Raw genomic sequence first — 25579 nt, 5'->3', positions numbered from 1 at the left:
TAAAATCCTTCTTCCTGAATATCCCATCCAGACTAGTGCAATAGTGTGCTTAGGAAATAAAAGGAAAAAGAATAAAAATTTTTTAAAAGCCGGTAGAATTAACTATGTTCTGCTGTATGAGCTGAGAAGCAAATAAACAGTAGAACATGAAAAATAAATCCTAACTTTAAAATGTAGCATGTTCTTCATGTTAATTATCAAGAAGTAAATACAACTACAAGGCTGTTCCAATTCTGTTAAACCTGGTATTACTCTCTAATGTTTTAATTCTTACATTTGAATGTTCCTGCTTTTTTAAAGACATACTTAGAATTACTTGCAGTTATATTCACTGATCTTGCAACAGTAAGAGACTCCATTGAAAGAACAACCTAGATGCCCCTTTACATAATAAGGTACACGCAGCAAGTAGAATCAAATTTGGATGTGTTTCTCCAGATGTGCTCTTAGCAGAGAACATAGTTTTACTACTAAAATCATGTAGAATTATGGAAAATTATTATGAAACCATGAATTTGTCATTCTAATTAAATTATTATAATCATTATAATTATAATTTAAGTCTGGCTCAATTTCAGGCTGAAAAGGTTAACAGTTGTGTAAATTATTCTTTCACACATCTTGGCAACCAAAATAAGAAAATCCTTGCCCTTGAGCCAGTTCCAAACCTCATTCAAAAAAAATTCTCACAAAAGAAGTCGAGACTCTCCAAGTCAAATAAAACTGTAAAAATTTCCAAGACATTTAGAGCAAATATGGTCATTGCTTTGCATTTATAATCATTAACACAAGCCAGTTGCTGTCCTACTGACAAACATTAGATGGCACTTTGGAATTTAGTAGTTACCATATAAAGTTGTAGAGCACATACTTAAGAAATGAAGTGTGAGACGTGAAAGTGAGGTACTTCTGCTGATAGAGAAACAGTGAGATATTCTGCAAAGGTGTGTGTCTTTGAGCTAACAGATGTATTTTCAACTTGCAAAGGTAGAGCTACAAAATAGTATGTAAATGAATTTCTAAAAAATTGCAGGAAAAAATAAAATAACTCTCACCTTACCAAAGACAGATGCTCAGTTTCTCAGTCACTAGGTTCCTTTTATTTATTTCTTTTATTTAAGTGATTTCCTTTGGGATCTACTTTTTAAGTCCATTTGCTAATAAATTTTCACACAAGCAGTTCTCACATAACCTAGCATATTTTGAGTGGATTTTGCTGCATGCCAACAGGTCTGAACCCCAAATAATTCTAAATAAGAGGAGCTTAGCATATTCCCTTATCAAATCTCCTCTGGAAAACACTTCATAGGTTCTGATCCTCTTCAGCTGTAGCTGAAATCAGTGCTAATATTTCCATTCACCTTTGTATCTATGTTTTTACCATCTCAGGCCTCACGTGAAGACTAAAGATTAATCATATGGGAGAAGCTGCTAATAAAAAATAGAAGAACCAGGAAATGTAAATTCTCATGGGAATTCTAGTGGCTTCCCTCTCTCAGGGGCTCTCGTAAGGGATATGCCATGATGCCTGTTGCACAAACCCTCTTCTTTTGTTAGCCTTGTGCTGTCACCTTCCCACTGCGAGGAAGGAAGCAGGTTCCATGATTCCTCTTGGAATTTGGCTAATCCCAGCAGAAAGGTGGACAGCAGGAGTTTCTTGAGCTCACAGTGGTGCAGTATGCTATACTGTCATTTTGGAAAGCCAAAAAGCTGTATTTGAAACACCTGCAGTAATTCCAAGAGAGCTACAGCACTGCCTGACTTCCTGTAAGGAGAAGGCTGGCTTAGCAACACTGGCTTCAGCAATCAGTACTTTGCCTCTGAGAAGCATCAGCTCCTTGCTCCTGGTTTCCACTGTTGCAGAGCTATCAGCAGAAGATCCTACTGTAAACCAACCTTGCTGCTTTCATGGAGATGGGACAGTGCCACGAAAGAGGAGGCAAAGGCTCCAACCTCAACTCACCAGGGACCATTCCTAACATACAAGGAGCCAGAGACCATGCCCCACGTATGGGGGACACTGTGTCTTCCTGAAAGGCAGCTGAATACCGGTTCCTGGTTCAGCTCCAGACTTTGCTGGGATTCACGGGCATAGCAAGTATCTCTCAGCTCATACTGAACTCTGATCTAAGAACTCAGACTCGTTCTCCCATGGAATCATATTCCCAACCCCCTGCCCAGAACTGCCCTTTCAATAGTTGCACATATGCTGTAGCTGAAACCTGACCCAGGTCATTCCTAGAAACTCGGTAAGACTACTCATACGTACCAAATTTACAGGAGCAGGCCGGGGCATAGCTAGCGCATGTGCAACTGCACTGCGATCTGTCGGCCAAAGGAACAGGAGCTGAATTACAAAGATAGGGGAGCCCAGCAGCTGGCTGGACAACAGGCATGATACGACTCCTCACACCATCTCTGGTCTTCACGTGCCTCTCATCCTCTGGCCTAACTGTACTGTACCCCCATCAAAATATACAATTCTGTGGTCTCAGCTGGTTTTATAAAAGAATTAGGACCACCCTGAGGAATTCTCTCACATTTTGCAACATGCACAGTAGTAGCAGAAATGGAACATGCCTGGATTAACTACCGATGAGCTTTTTCTTAGTATTTGGCATTGTAAGATGACATAGTCCTGTAGCACCAGGGAACTTCAGTGAACACACAGCATTGCTGTCTGTACCCAACCTTACCTGCGAGGAAAAAAGTTCTTTCCCATGCTGGCAGTCCCTTAATATGAGCACAAATATATGATATCACACCGAAAGAAATGCTCTACAGCCAAGAGGCAGTACAGACTATAACTAATTAAATAAAACTTCACAAACTTAGCAAGGTAGAATTGCATTCCAGATGAGATGGAGAGGAAAACATAGGAAGCTGATGACTCAGTACAGCTCAGAAATCATTTTTTGGTTCTTCTCTGCATACATTCAAATAGGTGCATGATATTAATGCACCTGCCTTCTTAATGTCACAGCACTGGGACTGGCCCCTATACTCTAACAGTCCACATTGTCTCAGTGTAGAGCAGAGAATCTCTAACAAGTGTAATGAAATACAGACAGAAGAGTTATTGCTGGCCAAAATGTAACTTAGAATGTTAGAATGATGAATTTGATGGTATTTTGGGGTTTGAGCTATGTTGGGGTTTTTTTCTTCCTTTTTTTTTTTTTTTTTTGTTTACTTCTTGCCATATATTCTGCTGCATTGCACTTTTCAGTTTGCCTTTTTCTTGAAACTGACCCTCAGTTCACAAAAATGTCGTTTTTGGCAGAAGTCAAAGGTACTTCAGATTAACATACAAAACTGAACAATATTGGTACTTAATTATGGCTACAAAAACCTCACTGAATACCTAAATAAATAAATAAGGAAAAATGCATTTGTTTATTTTTATCAGGTCTTATTTCTCTGGAACATGAGTTGCAATGTAAGTGATATAAATCTTAACCATGAAATCATCTTAACCATGAGCTTTGTTCCGTAAGTTGCTTTTGTTTGAACAGCTGGAATCACATTTGCACAGTGGAGAAAGAATGATTTTATTATTAACTTGGTTGATTACTTGACATTTCATGGTGGCCTTTTGGGGTATTATTTCTGAGTAACAGGTAGTTGTTTTTTTTGGGGGGGGGAAGAGGGGCAGGAGTGTTAAATGAAAAAAAAAACAGTTCGTGCTCTCTTTCTAGTCTCTTCATTCCCACTGACTCCTCTGCTTCTCTCTCAACTTTATTTTGTTAATACTTCAGCTAAATACAAAGTTACGGAGTATCTGCATCAAAACTATATATCAATTTATGAAAAACTAAGGTCACACACATATCTGTGCTGGAAAAACAAATGAAAAAAATCTTTTATCAGTTATAGAGGCAGGATACTAAAAAAGATGGAGAATTTTGGGCCTGTGTTTATTATCATTCTATTTAATGTCTGTATAATCAAAGCAGCAATATGAAAAGAATGATTGAAAAACCTCAGCACTTAGACTATTTAAATAGTTTTTTCCTGGCTTGTATTTAATACATTTTTTATTTTGTGTATTTCTTTAGTTTCGAAGCAACAGGTTTCGCACTGTTCTAACTCCCCCCACCCCCTTTCGGGATGTCGATCTATAAAGGAGAACAACGCGCTCATATGAGTTACAAGGTACAATTCTACCTAACTACACTAGTGATCACACCAATTATATTATTTAAAATTCAAATCTGGAGCGAAATGGTTAAGCTAATGCAAAACCACCGGAGAGCGGCCTTCAGTGAATCATTAATAAGCCTTTATAAACGGCGCAATCACAAGCCCTGTTTCAGAGAAATCCTTCTTTCAGTAAGTCACGTCTAAGGGACCAAACTATTGTGCGCTCTATTACCAAAGGCACAAACAGGCAGTTCAGTTTGGTTGCCAGCACCGTATTAATGCCACGTTAACCACTGCATTTGCACAAGCACGCAGGGCTGGCTTTGCCAGGTGACAAGCGCGAAGCTTCTGTAAGGACGGGGTGTAATAGCTGCATAAACATCAGATATTGTTAAGTTACATCCATCAGCATCGCATCATCCTGACTCTGCTTGATCTGAATACGAGAAGTTTCAGCCTATACAACACACACACACACACACACACTTTTATTACCAGAATCTCACATACCTCATTCTCACATGGTGTGAAAAAGCACAACACATTGACAGGATGAGATCTTTGAAGCTGCTGACCTTGCACGGAGCCGGAGATGCATCAGCGAAGCTGGCTGGACTGAAGTTTAAAGTTAAATGTGATCCAAAGTTTGTATTTTGCTTTCAGAAATTAAAGTAAGATACTTTAGCTAAGCTCTTAGGCAAAAAGAGCTGGTAACTTAAACTGATTTAATTTATGGTTGCAGAGCTAGGTCTTGGACACATGTTGTTGACTGACAAACCTTCCAGAAAGCATATTACAAAATCTATAGCTGTAGTTTGGTCTCTATTACTCCTCAGCAGTCTTTGTGCATTCTGCATATCAGGACTACAACAGAGTTACTTTCCTATGGGAAGTACTATTTGCTGTGTAAAAAGTATTCCGTGAAGTACAGCCGAATTTTAGAAAACTTGCAACAAGTCTACCAATTTAAAACCAGTAGGTTTTAAACAAAAATATCATTCTAAAAAGAAAAGGACACCAGGGTGAATTTATGCTGACAAGGTGTTTTCATACCAAGCTCTGTAAATATATGTATATGCACACACATAATGCTATATTCTATATGTCCGTTACATTATACTAACACATACGCAGACTCAGAATCTCGATTTCGGGTTTAAACTATTCCAGTGCCTCTTAAGCCACATGTACCAAATGACACAATATGATCCTTCTCTGCACCCGTAACTCCAAGCATAGCTGTGGTTTCTGTCATTAATACCAGGTAACGTTTGGCAGCTTACATACCTTTCCCACCTATGAGAAGGGGGATAGTATCTACCTTATGTACAGCAGTGAGAAACTCTTTTCAAACCTCCACAGGACACTGCAGGATCACCAGAGTCAAAGTACTTTCATATTGTATTTGTTGGCAAAATAGGGTTACTGAATGCAGTACTTCGGTTACGAAGCATTAACAGGAATGGAAATTGTCAGCGTGTACCAATGGGGAAGGAGTCCTCGAACGCAAACATTTCTGTTTAGCTCCTCAGCTGATGAGAGTTGACAAAGCTTCTTTAAAACCCATGGAGCCACGCCAATTTAAACCAACTCAGGATATGGCCTTGGAATTAATACGTTTCACATCTGATGTTTTAATAAAAGAAAAAAAAGAGAATATTATTTATTATTAAGAAGTTATGCTCTGAACAGTTAACTATTGAGTGATAATATTGCAGCTTTGTGCATTTGGAAGCCTGCTACAGTACATCCCCTGCTTACTTGCACTTTCGTATCTTCTCCCTGTCCAACTTTAGCTCCCATGGTGAGGAACAGCAGGCGGCTGATTTGGAAAGAAGTGAAATAGAACCAGGCAGATTAAACTAAATCCCTCACACATGAAGAGTATTAAGATTTATCAAGCTTGTAAAAAACATCATCACCAGAGACTAACCTTGTACAAGACACATGATAGGTGCTGCTCACTAGTGACTTTGAAGCTTACTGGACTATGCTTGCATTGGTAAAATGATAAAAAGGCAAAGTCTCACTCTGCTGCCAAGACTCCCACAGCTTGGGATATTAAAATGACAAAATACCACATTTTTTACATTCTTTTCTTTTACTGCAAAATTTAGGAAAGCAGACATAAGGACACGTTAACAGCCAGATCTGTTCTTTTTAGTACAGCTCGATTTTTACTTTCAGTAACAAGTAGCCATGGCCGGCCATGCTGCTCCACCACTCAGTGCCGGAGTTAGGGACGTAATCAGGAACATCATTAAAAACTGGAAGGGTTTTTAGAAGACTTTTATTAACCAGATAAATGCTCGATGATTAAAATGTCATTAAATGTTACATTTTCACAGTAGTGGAAAGGTTTTCAGTAAGTACCTAATGATCCGGAGGGTTCTTAGTTTGGAAAAGCACTTTGACTGCTTCAACAACCTGCAGAAGGTACGTATCTGCTAAAGCCCTTCCCCGCAGGGCGGACGGGGACGGTAGGCATTTTAAGCTGTGGCTTTGGCTCGCAGGGCTCCCGCTCCGCTGGCACGTCTGCCAAGAGCTCCAGGGGTCGTGGAACCACACCGCTTCGCGAGACAGCGCTTCCCGCCGCTGGTGCACACTCAGCACTGCACTCTAATCCAAGGCAGCCTTAGAGACCCTTGGAGGCTACATCTGATGCAAGTTATAGATATCCACTAATTCAACAGCATTAGCCACATGCAGCGTTTTCTCCCTCTTCACCAGAAGCAGGGCTAGCTGTCCATGTGGCACCAGCTCAGTACTGCCTATTGCAAGGAGGAGAGACGGGTAAAAAGCCTCAGCACCACCTGAAGCTTTGGCAGGCACTGCCTTCTACAAAGGGCTATGAAAACACAGATGCTTTGGCCACAACCTCAATAAAAAACTAGTATTAATGGGAGACATTTCAGCAACCTTTAGGACCGCATATTGTGAGGGCAGCATCTCCCAGAACCTCCTTTTCTGGGAAGAAAATTCCCATTAAAGAACAATCCCAAATATTTCCAATTGATATCTGAAAAAAAATTAAAGGTTTGTTTAGCTTGTTGACAGAACCAGTTTCTCACCTTAAAAATAACCCTAAGATGCTTTTAGAAAAGTCCCATGCATTTTCTTAATTTAAAATTACTAAACCTATGTACAGGTCTTTTGGCAACGCGAGTACATCCCTGATCTCATTTGCAGAACCGATATTTCTTGTTAGGGGCCAAAAGACAGTATTTTGCTACATGGTGCCATATACACTCCCACCGAACGTCAACAAGTGCATCAAAATTCACCTGGGTCACTCGGGTGATCTAAACTGACACTGAAAAGGCAAAAACCACTGTCTACTAATGAAACAAAGGAAGTGGCTAAATGTGTCACCTTGGACAAGGTAATATTGTTACAGAGTGAGCTTAAAGTTGGTATTTAAAAGAAAAAAAAAGTGTGGCTGGCAAAAAAATCCAGAATGAATTAGAATAATCTGCATAAGACCTTGATTTTGTCTTTTGAGGACTTCAGGAAACTACTACACTTCTGGCAGACTGCCTCTATCATCTCTCCCCCACCTTTTTTTTTTTTAAGGGCTTGATTTTATTTTCTAAGAAGAGAAGCCTGGGAGCATATATTACAGAGAAGTACTGAGAGCGACTCTGATAACAAGGCCCTGACTACACACACTTCACTGACAGATCTCTGAGCCAAATTCCACTCCAACAATCAAACAGAGAAAAGTGAAGCCTGGTTGCAGAGGTCATTAAAAATCGCATGGCATTCATAAAATGGAGTTAACCCTTGATTCTTGCCCAAATTCCAGGATAACTATAATACCTATGATCATCTATAGAGTTTCCAAATGAAAAGCTACTAATTGGGTAATTTTGTACTATTACTTACAACATTCGGTTGAATAGGGTGGTATGCAGAAATCAGTGAGGCCTTTCTGAAACAGCTTTTCAGAGATGGTTGCATTTAACTAGCGAGTTAGCAAACCCTACAGACAACAAAGTACAGACTGTCTTTTGCTTTGTGTACTCTCAACAATGAAATGCAATATATAATAGTTAAACTGTAATCATACATGCTGAGTAAGATTGAAGGTACAAATTTCATCCTTCATTTAAACACCATTAATTTCATTCTAGTAAGTCAGAGAGGAATTTGGCCCTCAGTACATTTTATGAAAATTCTCTGAAATAACCTTACACTAATTCTTCAGTGTGCATGTTTGCTAATCAACCATTTTACTTCATATACAAACTACCCTAAAAAGCTCAACATTAATTATTCACGAACTGAAGCCCTGTCTTTTCCCAAAGCAGCAATGAGCTGAACATACACAGATTCAGCCTGAGGTTGCTTACAGGGGATATTTTTCCACAAGTGTCATGCAGATCCCAGTACCTTAAACTCTTCTACTAAGTCTTCTAGGAAGTAGTTAGACCTTAAGCGGTAACACCGGAGAAAATTCACGCTTCATCAGTTTTGTGGCCAAGGTATTTTGTTGTGGGGCTGTTAGTCAGGCACTTTGCACAAATTCATTCAGAAAAGGTGAAGGTGAATTTGTCCTTTGCTATAAAAAATACATAAGCACATCTCCCCTCTCCTCAGCCCTGCTACTAATCAAGAGGATAAGGACCTACAGCTCCTACCAGCTAATGTCATACTTCCAGCCCAACCAGGGCAGGCTGGTCCTTTCACTGAAAACGGGTGCATGTGCAGTAACACGGCAGCGGTTAACAGAAGAGCTATGCTAACATACTATAACGTTAAGTCCACCCAAATATAGCCCAGTGCAGACAGAATTGTAAAATACTCCGGTATAACTGGGAACCAACTTTTAGAATCCCCACAGACTGGAAACAGACCTTCACAAATAGTACCGTTGCTTCTGCATGACTTACCTTGCATGTCAGACTAATTTGCTAGTTTAAGTAATTTAGAGATGCAAGTAGTTTATCATTATACATTTAAACAGTTAAAGAACATCATATTTCAGGCAAAACAATATCTGGAAATCCCAAGCTATCAAGAAGCCAACAAAGTTTATGTCATAAAAATAAGTCCATCATTTGAATATATACACAGGAAACAAATTATGAAGCCCTCCCTACACAAACAAGACTTTGCAGGAGAGAAAACCCTACTTTTCACACTGTTTTCTCTCTTCAGAGTTCAACTGATTTTTAATGGGAATATTGTTTCCTACAGAGATTATGATTTACCCTTGGTTTAAAATCACCAGAGCATCACTATACTTGTGGCAAGTGCAAAGGTGCAGATGAGGGTGTGAAGATCTCTCTTTATGGTTTAATACTCAAAGATGCATACATTTTTACAGACTATCCCATGAGCTAAGCAGAAGTGAGAGCAACATCTGAGCCAAGGCTGGGAAATCTGAGCTATTAAATTGATGAGTGAAACACACCAGCTCTGGGGCATTGGTGCCTCCCCCTGGACCACGGGCTACGGAATGAAATGCAATGACAAACAAGTTAGGAGATGCACCTGACTTTCTGGGATGGGAAATTCTGGAGGAGGGGAACTCTAGCAACAGGTAAGATGAGCAGGCTGTTACCTGCAGTACAAGCTGCTGCCAGGCGGTTGCCAGTGGCTGACCATTGCCAATGTTGCAAATGCTCATTCGGTCTGCTGGCTGATTGGCACGCTCAAGTTGCAAGGAGACATTGCGCCGCTCTTCCTCGAGTGCACGGGTAAGCCGCTCGAAACGAGCCTCTTGCTCCTTAACAGAGGCTAAAATGCTGGCAGCAGACCTGATATCATAGTCATCCATGATTGTTTTCAAATGCTCCTGCCTGTTAACTGACCAGGGCAAATGGAAAGGGTTAGGAAAAGGGGTGGAGAGGGCACAGGTCAGAGGTGAAGAATAAAAACGCACATTGTTAGTCACCCTGCTAAAGCACTGTTCGCTCTAGGAAGCAATCTCTACTGCTCTTTGAAAAGATTTCATTTCCATCCACTGATTTGATTTTAAATTAAAAGTAATTAAGCCAAGGCACCGCTGTTCAAAAAAAGAGCACACGCTCACCTTGGATAGAATTCCTTTGATCTTTTTTCTGAAATTGCTCTGTCTGACAAGGGGTTTTCATCCCTCTTGCAAAGCTAATTTCACTGTGCAAACGCTAATGTTGTTAAAAGAACTATACAAAAAAAAAAAAAAAGATATGAGGAACACAATCTTTCTCACTATAGACACCTGGAATTTTTGCCTTTTACAGGCTAAATGAGAAGTATAACATTTTTTAAGACAGAAATTTTATGGTACAAGAAAACAATTGTGTCCATTTTCTCCAAGTGAATGGAACCCACTAAATTTAGCAAGCAGTGGCTGAAAATAGTTTTCATTTTTAAGTTACAGGAACACACTACAATATGGAAAACACTTTTGAAGACAGACAGCGCAATTGCAGTTGAAATGTGTTTGATGATTTCAGCATGGCAGCCAATGAAACAGCCCTTCATGCAGCGCTTTGCTAATAATGTAAATGAAGAAAACCAAAACCAAAACCAAGTATCTTCCACAAAAAACAAACAGGACTGCTTGTGTCTCAAATTTAGAAAAAACCCCAAGAACTCAAAACCCAGCTATGTGGGATATATGTTCTCCCTTATGTTTTCTCCAGTTGATTATGAAGTATTCCATTTAAAACTCTATCAACAGCTTTATAGTGTGTGCAGGAAAACTCCCCACTGATTTCACAGATACAACACATTAACATCAGTTAAAGAGTTTTTGTAAACAATGTAGTATCAGTAACATGATACAAGCTTGAACAGCAGTTTCAACAGAATCCTTTCACTAAAGCTAAACTAGTAACTAATTTATTACTACCTACTAGCAAACTACTTACTGCATCTCTAAGCTGAGCTCACAGAAGGCAGTATTTAGAATTCAAGAAAAGTTCATATTCTGTGCTAAGAGTTATAGTAGTTAGAAATTGTCCCTCCGGTGCTTCCATAAAAGGGATAATATTAGATATCAAGTTGCATGTTTTTGCAGTTTTTTAGGAACTCTTAAGTAACCATGTAGTCTCTTCTGTCAAAATTGGCTGAAATCAGCCAACAGGCCCAAAAGCAATGACGGGGGGCAGAGGAAACAGACCCCAAAGCAATGATATATACCTTTATTTCGTAGGAGATCACCTGGCAAGTATTTCTGTTGCTTCACAGGTCATTGCTAACTCCAAGGGAGTTGCTTTTGAGAGGAATGGGGGTGATATGAAATCACACTGGATCCTGGACAAGGACTACTAAGTATCATTCTCATTATGTTTATATATAACAATGATTTGAGCCTTTCGTGTCTGCAGACCAGTAAGCATGAGTTATGATACAATATAAAGGCTTTTCTTATGCATGCATTGATTTAATTTCTATTGATATTCTGGAAGAAAAACAAAATCCACCAAAGGGTTTTCCAGATGTTGCGCTCCAGTCAGAATATAGACCAATCTGCTGCTTCAGAAATCTTCCACTCTGAACTTTGTTTTGCAATGCTAGATTTATTAATAGTGTACAAAACCTTCAGATACTATTTTAATTCCTGCCAAGGGGAATCACAGCTGTGTAGAAGGACATGCTGACTTTCGTGAAGTCCATATAATGTGGGACAGTGCCATGCAACTTGCCTGCTACATTGCAGCATGACTTAGCCCTGGCACAGCTATCAAAAAATGAGGCCAGACTTTCCAGACGTAAGCTGGCTCACACACAGCCAACTTGCATGTGCCTGCTTCAGTGCTCCCCTGCTTTGCACAGATGGAGACAGCTTGGTTTGCTGTCTTCCCTCTCAATAGCGGAGATGTGCTTACAGACTGCTTAGGAAGAGTCTGAATGAAGTGGGACTTCACAGACCCAGCCATTAGTCAGACTGTGGGAAAAGGACACTTAAGGGGTGGGAGGTTGCGTTTCTGAATATATATTTTTATTTAAGACAGCTATCTGGTCACTAGTTTTCACTGCTGTTATCCTAGAGCAGACAGAACAGCCTGACCTCAACGCAGATGCACATACGCCTCAGACAGGGGAAGCTCCAGGCTGAAGAAGACAGAGTCAGAATGGAGCAGCATCAATGAACCAAGAGAGGTTCCTTAGAAGTGCCGCAGAGCAGGAACTTTCCCAAGTCACTTCCTGCAGGGACTCATCTTTCTCAACCAACTATCTGTGGTGCCCTTGGAGGCCCAGCTACCTTAGCTAGGTCAGTTAGGTGACTGAATTAGTGGGAGTAAGAACCCAAGTGACCAAAGGTGCAGGTCACTGGAGCACTTTAACCCAGGCATAACTACTTCTCTTCATAAAAGATGAATGACTTACGGTGGAATCGCTTTCACTGTCACACAAAACGGAGAGGATTTCAGCTATCACTGCAAAGAAGTCTGATGTCTCTACTAAAGTTTGTGTTTGTTTTTTCTTTTTCAGCAGTTTACAAAGTACTGAATAATGTTTTTAGAGCTTCAAGTGGATTGTGCTTTCAAGGCATAATTTGGAGGTAGCTGAAGATGCCGAGTCCCTTTTCAGCCTAACATGGGGAAAAGCTTTGGCTTCCTCAGTTCCACCAAACCAGGAGAATATATCTGCATGTTCTCCCCAGCTGCCTCAAGATGCCAGTATAAGGAGCTGGCTGGACTCCACAGCCATCCCCTAGCTGGTCCTGGGTGGGGCACAAGGGGAAGGGATAACCCTGTGTTCTTTTTGCCCAGCTCCTTGTGCATCCACTCAGGACCAAGGGTCTTAATGCGGACAAAGAACCTGCACTGCCTGGAAAATATTAGACTGAAGAGGACTGCAGTCCTACATACAGAAAGAGAAAAAACATTCCTTTCTTCTAACTCTCTTAAATGCTAATGGCGCGGGGCACAACAGCAGCCAGTCTCACGGCCAGGTTCGGGTGCACAGATGACAAGGGGTCTGTAATGCTGTCCTTTAGCAGCGCCAGTCCCTCCTGCTGGCTCTAGGTAGCTCATCTGATAAGACAGAACTGCCTTTGTTTTCTCCAGCCCTCACTACACTAATCGCTCATTAAAAACGTTGCAGCTTAGTTGTCCTTTAGTTAATACTCCTCCAACTTAAATGTGGGCTATGAATTTGACCCTGATGGATTCATATCAGGTGAACCTTTGACAAAGATCCAACCCAGGATGAAATGCTTCTTTTGCAAGTTAACTGATCAGTAGACCTCTCTGGAAATCCTAATAAGTACTGGATTTGGCTAAAAGAATTTCCCTCAAGGAAAAAACAAAACAAAACAAAACAGAGTTTGAAAACTGACTTAGACCTCACAGAGGTAAGCAAGTGTACACACACCAGAAGGAAATCCAAGCACAGCACTTAAGTCCTCAGCAGAGGGTCAGAGCTGAGCTCTGAGAAGTTAGCACTGCAGAGCTAATCATGCATGCTCTAATAATTTACCGTGTTTCCTCATGCAGACTAGAGTTCATCTAAAACCAAATCCTACAAGTTAATCTAACCTCAGATTAAATTTAAGTTTAAGGCTTTAGAAAAAACTCCTATTTACAGAAAACAGAAATGAACCTTGCATGAGAATATGTAACTGTGCACCTCATTTGTTTGACCTGTGGGTTATTCAAGAAATTCCTCACCTGCAACTAATACAGCCCTCTCCAACATGGGACTGTGACAGGACATAGGCAGTCTCCATTGCCCTTTGGGAGCCCAAGTGGTTGGAGGCTTCTATGAGCTAACTTTAAAAAGTGACTCAATTAAGAATGTGGGAAGATGGTGATGGGATGTAAACTACAATAACTAAATTCAAAACAATGCATTCCCTTCGGAATAGACAATAAAAGTTTTCACTCTAAGGAAAATCATTACCAACAGCACCTGGAAAACTGAAAGTAACTCCTGTAATACATGATTCTGGAGCAGTAACAGATTTAATAATAAAAGCCACAGTTGATGATTGAGCTGATGTACAACTTTCATGTCACATTCTGAGAATGTGACAAAGATCTCATTCAGAAAATTCTAAATGAGGTATAAGCACTTGATGCCACACATGAGAGAACCTACAAAAACTAGGTTCTATAAATGGTACAAATCTCTAGAGAACTATAGAGACCTCCACGCAGGAAATAAAGTGTAAACCTCCTTACAGCCATAAATATTACGCTTCTTTTCCCTGTGCAAAGAAAAATATAGGCAGAAAATAAACTGTATAAATTTTCAGATATACAATTAGAGACCATAAAAATCCTGATTGCTGTGCAGAAAAGAGCAGCAGGACCAATAACTGCCTTTTAAGAATAATTGGACAAAGACAGACTTAAGCATTTCAAATGATTTATTAGCAGATAAATACCTGCATACTCTTGATTGCACTCCCAATTATTTACCCAGGATTTCAACAATTTACATTATCAGCAGTTCGGACTAGGGGAGTAAAAATCAACAACAACAAAAAAAAATAGTACTGACTCATAAGCTAGTTACTCAGGCTGCCACTTGTACTTTACCACCACTTGTAAATTAATTAAAATATATTGCAAAGCCTATAAATAAATGAAAATATTTGACCTATAGCAGCCAGGTAAAGATTATTCCTTAGGCTGTATTCCTTCTAAATACAGCAAACATTTGCCTGAAGAATGTCAATGGCTATGTGGACAGCAGCAAATCTAGTATTTCCTGGCTTTATCATTTTAAACACATTGTTACTGTGCTACATTACAGCTGGAGCAAAATAAGAGGATCCATTTTTTCTAACTGCTCACATGAGGAACTAATGCATCAAGTGCCCTCCTGTAAGTCAATACAGCTGAAGTGCTCAGTAGAGAAGAAAATCACCCCTGTGCAAAGAGTCAAAAAGGGGCCTATGCCTAATATCCCAGCTCATGCCTGAATTTGAAGGTTCTTAGAGACACTGACATGTTTTGTGTTATTTGGTCCCCTGAGAAATGGGATTTAGCTCTGCACACTAATTTTGCTACTCTAGGATGATAGTCAAGAATTCTCAAAGAGCCTCTCGGATAAACAGGGTCAAATTGCACAAGATTTGGGCAGGAAGCCTGAACAGTCACTGAAAATCTCAAATCTCAATGAGCAGCATTTGGAGGGAGTAGTGTCCACCAGTCAGCCCCAAACCTTCTCACAGAAGGGAGGAGAGGCGGCTCGCAGGGCACACAGGAGGTTTCTCAGGTGCAGGAGCCTGAGTACTGAGCGCAGCTGTCCCACTACTGCTCTCTCCGAACCCCATCCGAGTCTGATACATCCTGCTAACGTGGAGGAGTGCTACGAAGAACAGGAAGTTCATACATACAGCAGATCAGAAGCTGCACAAGCAAACGTGAAAGAAAGCCTGCGAGCGTGCATGGCAACAGCAGCTATGTGATTCTACAGGGAGGAAAACCATCAAAATAAGAGCAAAACTAGAGGTTAACTAATCCATGGAATTGAAGCATAACGCATGGTAATCATATTGTCACCCTCAAGTGCCACAATAGATGAGCAGCATTAAATGACTGTTATCCCCCATGCAGTATCAGAAAGCATGCAGAGAAAACCAGGCAATACACACCTAGTGGGTTTGGGGGGTCTGAACGTTAAAGATGTCGTGACATCACCCACTAAAACTAGAAAAGTCGAGACAGAGCAGGAGAGCAGCCTCGAGCAGAACCAGCTATAAGACAGAGGAAAGAGAAGAAAGTTAGTTAAGAAGGCATTACAGGCACTTTTGTGCACAGTCATTTCCCAAATTCTTCTTCCTACGTTATATAAATTATTTATTATACTGTTTCTCACCTGATCTGTAAGAAAAAATAAGCATACAATATTCAGAGAAGCCAAACTTTGAGGAGACAACTAAGGAAAACCCCACTGGTTAATCTGATTTGTTATCAGCAATCAATACTTGCATGTTCCTGGGAGAGTTACTGGTTTACTGTTAACCTCTTAATTTGGGGAAAACTCTGGACTGAAGAGAGGATTTTGAACATTACAAAACCAGATACTGTGGCCAAAGATTATAAAATACAGATACCTAACATAAGCTTCTTGAGAAATAATTACGTCAGCACCTAACTTCAGGCCTTGTTTGACATATGAGTCCCCAAATGGCTCAAGATTGTCTCACCGATATTTATTAGCAAGGTTAGATTCATTTCTAAAACAAGCATTCTGTACAATAGTTTACAGCCACTCTGTTTCTCTGCTTGCCTATAATCTAATGCTATAGGAAACATTAAGTTGGTTTTTAGATATAAGGTCTTGCTTGTAGCTTGGTAAATCTCAGATCTGTTTTTTTCATAAAATTTTGCCTGTAGAGATATTTAGCACCAAAACTTTTCTGGGTAAGGGGCCGCACATTTAGTACCTGTTTTTGCTGGAGGCTGTACAGAACAGAATCCATTTCACTCAAACCATGGTTCTGTGAAACAGTATATCCAGTTTTAAGCCCACCACCACATCACAAATGCTGCAACCACACGGCACAAAGTGCAGAGCCAGTACAAACTCACTTTGCTGGTTCAAATGTGTTAGAACATTTTTAAAGAGTAATTTTGCCCCAGAAGATTTTATGCTTAATCAGGTACTGTCTGCCTTCTTGAAGCCAGCATAAACACAATTTTTCGTGTTTCAGCCAAATTACCAGAAACATAATCCTTTCTTTGCATGGATCTAATCTCAAAGAGCATGGAACTACTATGTCAAATACCTAGTTTTCCTTAAACTAACAGAAATAAACTCAGGGCTCAGATCTCACTAGATATAACAAAACTGTGCAAAGGTAAATCCAAAGATTAAATTTAGCAGAGGGGGGGACACAGAGAGAGAGCATGAGCAAGACAGAAATGCTAGATTTGGAACAAACAACCAGAGGGAATAAATTAAGAACAATTCAGTTTCTACAGACAATTAAGAGCAACATTTTGGAAACCCAAATATGCATTGCATGTTACAAGTTCCGAACGAGACGCTTCTCAGACCTTATGGAGGGATCTATCCAGAGTCCAGCTCCTCTCGGTGTCGCTGCTCTGGCTGGCTAAGTTTTAACTTGACCCTTACATTGCAAACGTCACCAGTGACTAGCAATGAGGAATTCACAAAGAAAGCTATTTCAATATAGTTCTCTCGCAGGCACAGACAGACATGCTGTGTTGGTGTCAAAAGAAACAAAAAAAGCTGGTTAGGGCTTTTTTGTTCCTTTGGACAGAAGCAGTCTGTGAAACAAGGTTTCAACTACGAAAGGACCAAGGGCAGAGGAAATGCTAACAGGAAAACTCCTCCAGAAGGAACTTTGGATCTTTAAGGATACATCCATGAACCCTGCGGCTCACCACTTCTAGTACTGAGAAAAAAAGTCAATGTAGAATATTTGAGATTTTACATGAGTAGGAATTTAATGCAATCAGTAGCGGGAATAGCATTATACCAGAAAAATACACTACAATCTGGTTTTGGCAACACCAGCAAAAAGGATCAGGACACATATATATCTTAGTAGGCATAATACAGTTCCAGCATCTTACTCACTACAGAATTGGCTCGGGTCAGGAACAATTTAATATCTCAGATCTGACTATAATGATTCCCAGCCAGCATAAAAGAATTAATACTCTAATTAGCCTCTTAATTAAAAACATTGAAATTACATTGTATTAACTTATAAAAGATATAATTCCCAGCAAAACAGAGAGAGTATGACTCAGATAATCATTTTTTAAAACATGTTCTTAGAGAAAGTAGCTGTCTGGTAATTAGAGCAAGGGATAGGGAAATGGGATTCCTGGGAAATGGGATTTTGGGGGCAATTTTGTTTACACAATCTCTGCTATAAATATATATTCTGGAAAGCCTTGGCAAGTCACCTAACCTTATGGTTTTGCCCAAGTTTAGTAGTCCATGTGTTAGGTATTCATATGTGTAAAGGAACTCAACATCCTTGATCGAAGGAGGGTCTAGGTAATCTTTCTCCTCGTTATACTAAGAACATGTCTTGCTTCATGTCTATACTCAGAATCTAACATACGAAAACCAATATTCCGAACCAATCAAGTACTCCTAGTATAGATACAATTTCACTGGCAAAGCTGCATTCTGTATCACTATAATGAGGCCAACTTTAACATGCCCGAAAAAAGCAAATTCCACAGCAACAGGTGTATTAACAACCTTGAGTCCCATTTTCAGCAGAAACCTGTAGTGCAGATATTACTATATTCCATCCTTCTAAACACAGAATTTTCTTCTATCTAATACAGTCTTTCATGGATTCTCCAGTGTCTGTTTAAATGACACCAGTCATGGTCTTTCCATGTCTTCCCTTAGGAACTGATTCTCCATTTTAGCAGAGTTCGCTTCCAGGATTTTTGCTGTTTAACTTCCATGCAGTGTTGTCAGGACTTGGTGACACTGTACTTACACAGCTTTAATTATACTGTAGCTCAATTTCCCTAATACAATACATTTCCATTGCTATAGCTTACTCCCCCCCAAAAAAGGAAAATTAATTATAGTAAGACAGAACACCTTTATAACAAGTGCACACATATAATAGCACAACTAATTCAGGAAAGCTTTAAACATCAAGTTGAACTATTTTTACTTGGGTAATTTAAAAGTCTGTTTTAGCCTAGGTTTAGTTTTACCTAATGTAACAATTTCCATTTCTTTTCGAAATTTATTGTTTATAGACCAGAACAGCGTAACACCACCTCTCTGAAGCAGAGCTCTTGTTTTTCAGGACTAACAACTTGTCTACACTGAATAAGCTGAAATCTTAAATCACAGGGCACTTGTAATGCCACACGTCCTGCAAAGATCGGTGTTTGTGTTAATTAAGCATAAAATAGCATGGCAAAGTGTCATCATGTTACCTCACACTTACTAAGTGTCCACACTAAGGTTTAATGAGGTATGTGAGGGACTATAAATTCACACTGTGCGCTGCAAGTTCTATGTGTAAACAAATCCTCCATTTATATTTTCAAATGAGTATCTAGGTGGAATAGTTTTAAGAAAAATCTCATACACGTGAAAAGACTGAACAATACAGAGATGGCAAAATTCTGACTTTAGTACAAGTCTGCAGAATTTGGTACAATAACAAGAGATTTTCAACTGCTACATTCATGTCAGTGAATGTTAGTTCTGTCAATTCAGCCATGACAACTGAAATATTAACGTCATTAATTATTTCATTCCCAACCTAGGAAATCTGTAATTTGCATAAATTCATTATTCTTTATCTACTTTAGTGCTGCTAGAGAGTAGCATTTGGGAGAGAGCACTTTTCTCCCCCCGCAAATCAAGAAGCCAAGTCTGAAGTGTCCAGCTGAGCTGAATGGTGTGCACAAATCTTACGGAGAGAAAAACAGAAAAATTCAGAACATTTTGATATGTTCAGTAGCAGATTTCAGTAATTCCTTCTATGTAATATTGTGCATTCACGCACATGCCATTATTTACAGAGCCCTGGATGCTTTGATATTTTTCTATACCTTTTTTGGTTTTACTATAAAATTAAAATGCAATCTATTCGGACAATATTCATATATGCTATCATTTTTACTTGGAAGTTAAAGCTAGAATGAACATGATAATATTTTGCTATCTCTTTTGGAATATGAATTTTGCATATTTGAGCATTTGCTGCTTCTCAAACCTCTGACACCTTTCCTTTCTGCCTTGGATCTTTCCAAATGTGATTGCTTGATTAGTTCATGGGCCAATCCCTTTAATGCCCCAGAACACATGCCATTGCATCCTAAAGCTGCTGCATGCCATTGATTTTTGAAGTCTCCCCCACTGAAATCAATAAGGAGCTCTACTTAAAAATGGATTGCACTTTACAGTCTCTTGCTGATTCATATATATTCAGGTTTCCAAGTATTCTCACAGCTGCTTTTAGCAGCAGCTATACGTACCAAGTCCTCTTCGCTTCCTCTGACCCCTATTTGATTCTCGCTGACATCAATAGAAGGTTTAACCACTGTGCTTCCACTGTGAGCACAAACAGACAATCTGCAGCTATTCAGGCAAACTTGTAAATAGCATAAAACGGTTATGGTGGAATTTTCTTAGAATATTATCTTCCAAATAACTAGAAAACAATCTCAAACAGTGGCAGTTATAGGAACGCTAGACAGTATCAGGCATTAAATTAACTATGCATGCAGTACATACAGTCTATATACATAGCACTATATCGATGGACTGGCTCTGATCTCACTGTCAACAAAAATTCTTCTTTACTGTAGGGGCTACCCTTGCAAACAGTGCCACCCAAAATCAATAGGTCTATTCTTAGAACAAGGTTGTTTCAATGAGAAAGAGAGACAAATCAACAGCTAAAGCACCATAGTTTGTATCTTCCCTCTGCAGGTCTTTCCAGTATTTTAGCACTTGGCTTCATTAATATAAAATCCAATCTGGCCATAAATAACCCTATCACATGACCAGACTGTGATAATATTAAAGAATTGCTTCCACAGAATAATTAAAGGATTTCTCTGAACAATATATTAGTACCTTATTTTTCTTGGCCTCTAGAGGGTTTGAGTTTTGGTAAAAGGGCCTCTACTAAAAGAGAAAGGCATTGCAATCTGAAGCTGCCTATATGCAGTGAACTACAGCTGAGAACGATCATATGCTGAACATTAAATCTCTACTTTGAATAATGGAGGTGTAAGAGAGTCACTGGGTCGGCAGCAATTTCCATAGCCAGACCAGTTTCTCCTTGACAAAACGAAACAACCGAAACATCACGGCAGGGCTGGAAAAGCCTTGTAGATGGTCATAATCATCCTTTCACAAAAGATATTATTGTGGTATCTTCTAACAGTGATAAAATGAACAACTAAATGGCAAGCAACAAATGTCAGGGAAGTTACTCAGTTAAGCAGGACAACAGCCTGCTTCATCTATTACAAACACTACAAGAAATGTGATAACAGACAGCGTATTTAAACCAACAGACATTAGTTAGAAAATGGTTAGTTCACTACACGGTGAAGGGAGAAAAATCCAGCTGCGACCCCACAGAATGAGGAGTGTTCAAGCTCGGCAACAGATGTGTCGAACGACTTATCCCCGCCACGAGGAGTTAATTGATGCTATAAATAGTACTGTGCAAGCACAACAGGAAAACTGCTTAATTCTCATATCCAAAGCACATAGGCTAGCTTTGCTTATCAGTAAAACTATTTTCATTTAAAGGAGTGAGCTTGTATGTTTTACATGTAGATCAACACAGATAATTTGATTTCAGGTATCTGAGAGATTTCTTTCCTTCGACATTTCAGAAAAGCAGGGCTGCACGTTGCTAAATGAGATCTGTAGATTACAGTAGAAGAAAGGCTAATAAAACTGCATAGCTACATTCCTGGGTAACAACGGATGTTTTGCAATTCTAGGGCTCCAACCTCAGGGTTTATGAGAGCATCTCTCATAATGCTTTGGGGATTAATGCAAATAAATGCATCAAAAGGGAACACATTTTTTAACCCATCTGAATCAAACAATTAATATCTCCCTTAGCATTTCACTCCAATAAACAAATTGGAACTGCAGGAAAATCGCAGTTCCAGAGGGCTCAGAACAAGCATCTTGCTGGTGGTTTTCTTACAGCTTACAAGAGAGGGGAAAAAAATCCTTCTCCTGTTTTTCTGAACATTCATCTTGCTTAACTCTTTCCCACTCATATGAAGCGGGTTGTGTGGCTTCTCTGTTGCCCCACCATGTACTGGAAACATTAGTATAAACAGGAAAGGAAAAAGTCAGTATTCATATTTAATTCTTGAAGCTATTAAATCAAGCAAATTTTATTATCTGCTTAACCAATCCTACTGCATTACTCTCCCTTATTTCAGCCTCTCTCATTGAAAACAGAGCCAGATTTAGACCTCATATTGCTTTAAACCAGGAATAATATCAATGAAGAGGAGATTAAAGCAATACTAAAAAAGAGAAGGAACAGAATGAGGACCACTAGCTTTAATTCTCTCCAGTAACATCTGTCTCATTCTAAATCAACTTCTTCCTCAGGCTAAATTTGGAAGCCCAAGGCACTAAGTTACACTACACAGACCAAAACTATATATTTGCTTTCTTCAATTTTATATGTAGATTTAAAGATGGGATAGACAGACTCTCCAGTATTTCAGCGTCTATAAATTTAAAATGCAATCCAAGTTCATTCTACCCTTGTAACTTTAGGATGCGATCCAAGTTTGTCCTGATTAACACTACAACTTTTTAGTCTTACAAGACAAACATGCATGTGAGAACTAATAATTAATATCTGAGCAAAATAAAAATCCTAAGCTCATCTGATGTCTTGAATAATCATCTGGTTCATGCATAAACAATGTAAAGGCAGGAAAAACAGATACATTTGAATTGATAGTCCCAAAGAGACCCATCATTTCATATGATGAATTTTGGTACATAAACACCTCTAAGGTTGCCAACAGACCGATCTCTGTTATGTATTGCAAAAATGTCCTGCTCCAGAGCATAACTGCCTGTCTGAGGGGCAGAAACAATGTCACAAGTCCTGCTAATTAACTTCTGTGCTCTCAGGTGCAAGACACTTGCATTTTCAGAGCAGAAATCTTTGTAACTAGTAAGCATTGAAGTTCTGTCAGCCAAGCGTATTGGCTTCTTCGGGGTTATACTGACAGCCAAACTGCGCCTTCAGAGAACAATGTTCAGCACATGTCTCGTCCATATCACTGCGTAAATCAAGAAACCATAGTAACGCCATTGATTAGTCCAAACTCAAAACGTGCTTTATTTATTTAGACCTTTCACTTGCATGAAACAGAAATAGAGTGCAGTGCCTAGTCTGCGAAGTGTTGCCTTCATCTATTTATCAAAACTAACTTTTAATACATCACTGAAAATAGTGATTTTCACAGTTAAGACTGATACGTTCATTTTAAGACCTTTTTATTCATTTGCTTTTAAGTCCACCAAAGTTTAAACATTCGGGCTGACGTTTTCCATGACAGGTCTTTCCTTCAGGCCAAATTTCTCTTTCAAGAATATTTCAGCTAGAATAATTCAACTGTTTCTCATATCAGCATCAGGGAATTTTTTGTGCAAGTTTCTCCAATTAGTTGCCGAGAAGACACAGCTAAGCAGCCAGTCAGCAACCGCACAGTTACCAGCCCCGCGCCGGGATACGGTGTCTCCCTCCTGCTTTGTATGCAGTGTATGCTGCCTGGCAGGCACATGAGCCTCAGCAAGGATCCGATACAACTGAATCCTGACCTGAGACTGATCTTGACCTAAAATGATTCTGACCTCAGTAAAAATCAGGTAAAGTATTGGATTTGGGGAGGCTACCAGTTGCCTTTTGGAAAGGTCGTTTTTTTTGCACAGAACCATAGTTAGACACTGACCTCATCCCTTCAGAGGCTATCCTACTTTGGTATCTCACTTGTCCTTTGATTCAGTGTCAATACTTTTTCATAGCCTTCTCTGGAGATCTTCAAGGCCCGCCTGGATGCAACCCTGTCTAACATGCTCTAGGTGACCCTGCTGAGCAGAGAGGTTGGACTAGATGATCTCCAGAGGTCCCTGCCAACCTTACTAATTCTATGATTCTATGTTATCATCAATAATAGGTGTCCTTTCCAGGAATGTACTCATCAGTATTGCCTATAGTTATTTGGAAGCGGAAATATTTCTTCCAGATCACTGAAATCTGCCTCAAGAACCAACTTCCTATTCAGACCACGGTTATTTCAATAACCATTCTGTCCATGACTCTGCTGAGGAGTGGGGGAAAATAATAATAATAAAAAAGATTCTGCGTTAAGTGTCTAGCTACTTCAAATGTTTAAAATAAATTCCCTCCATTATATCAAAACCTATTACTGCTAAAACAGGAATGTCTTTCAGCTATAAAAAAACGACCTCTTTTAACTCATTCAATTATATTTATATAAGTAACAGATAAGCAACAAATGAAATGCAGACACTAAGCACGAGGTAAACTCTGTTAAGAATCCTTCCCACATAAAGCTTGAAAACATTATATGAGCTATATACACCTTCAGTTCTGACATATATAAGAGGGACAATATTTTACCCCCAAAATAATCAAATGAGAATGGAAAAAACTTTAAAAAGGTCAGTAACATGACACTTGAAATTCAGAGATTATTTTTAGAAAAATGCTTGGCTGAAGCTATAATCCACCTACACTGAGAGAAAGAAAGCAGTACATAGAAAGCAGTAATTTTTCAGGAAAACAAACAACAGAGAGAGCTTTAATACTCAAATCCATTATTTAACATCAAGTCCCCAGAGTTAATCCAAAGGCACACCGAGCTACTGAGGTGAATTCACAGCAGCTGAGAATGCTGGTGGTCGTGCTCTAAGCAAGCTGGTGGGAAGAGGACCGGCCCTTTGATCAAGACGGGCTTAGACATCATTGGCACGGAAGGAACAGGGAGGGGAAGGGCACATCACCGCGCGTATGACCCTCGCTGCAGAGAGATCCAGCGATACGAACGTGGCGGCAGGAAGAAGTCAGACTGCAGGGCACATTTCCTGCTCTGGCAGGGGGAGCATTAAAATGAATGAGGATTTCCAGGGTAGAAGGAGATGGCAGGCATGGAAACAGAGATGTTTTAAATGAACAGACAAAACTGTTCTTACCTAGCACTTGAATTTCAATATCACCTCGGGTCTCAACACAGTATGGCATTACAGAGGTCTGTGTCTTAGTTCCACAGTTTTAGTATTTATCATGGGTATTCTCTTCTTTCTGTTCTTCTCACCCTACCACTATTTCAAAAACAGTTTCAACAGGCCTTTAACAGGATGCAGACTGATGAATTTGTGAGAGGCGCAAAGATAATTTAAAATAATAAAATGGCAACGAGTTAAAAACATAATAATGACAAAGCAGCAAACTGCTCTAGAGGAACAGAGTATGTAAGCAACTGCAGAAATACAATACCTTTTATAGCGTTCCTTTCTCGTAGCTGCTTTAAGATAGAAATTCTCCCCCGGGTTGATGATAACTCTGTCAGAGAAACAAGCAAACATGATAAAAAATACATTTTAATTCCATGTACTGGGAGGATGGGAGTATGTGTACATAACTGATAAAATTTATATAATACAGTGGAAATCCATCAGTTGCAGCTGTCCTTGATTCCCCTTCCCATCCTGAGTCATGCTGGTGCACAAGATGATGTTACTTCAGACATCTCTCCCACCATCACCTGAGACCCTAAGAAAATCCTTTAGAACTTCAATATAGAAAATAAACGGCTGTTCCAGTCCTCTTGGTTCCTGTCCAAGTGCTACCCAGGAGTGCACATGGCAAACACTTGCATACTTAGAACTTCGATTCAAAACATACTTAATTTCCCATTGAATCATAATTTAAAATGCAAAGATGTTTCCTTCATAACTACATACCACAGTATTTTCAGTCATCCAGGTGTAAATACTA

General features: G+C 39.5%; 1 protein-coding gene across 8 annotated transcripts in view; it reads right to left on the bottom strand.

Annotated features, from left to right (window-relative positions):
- The window catches only part of ARVCF (ARVCF delta catenin family member), a 292145-nt gene that overhangs the window by 162469 nt on the left and 104097 nt on the right, over positions 1-25579 (bottom strand). For 7 of the 8 annotated variants that reach the window (XM_062590417.1, XM_062590416.1, XM_062590418.1 and 4 more), the window contains 2 exons: positions 25079-25144; positions 15683-15784 (listed from right to left, as the gene is read on the bottom strand). The gene's annotated coding sequence lies outside the window, so the exon portion shown is untranslated. The remainder of the gene's footprint in view (positions 1-15682; positions 15785-25078; positions 25145-25579) is intronic. The other variant, XM_062590421.1, reaches the window with a different exon arrangement.

Source organism: Rhea pennata, chromosome 17, assembly GCF_028389875.1.
Source record: "Rhea pennata isolate bPtePen1 chromosome 17, bPtePen1.pri, whole genome shotgun sequence".
Taxonomy (NCBI): domain Eukaryota; kingdom Metazoa; phylum Chordata; class Aves; order Rheiformes; family Rheidae; genus Rhea; species Rhea pennata.
This window is presented reverse-complemented; position numbering and strand designations above follow the sequence as displayed.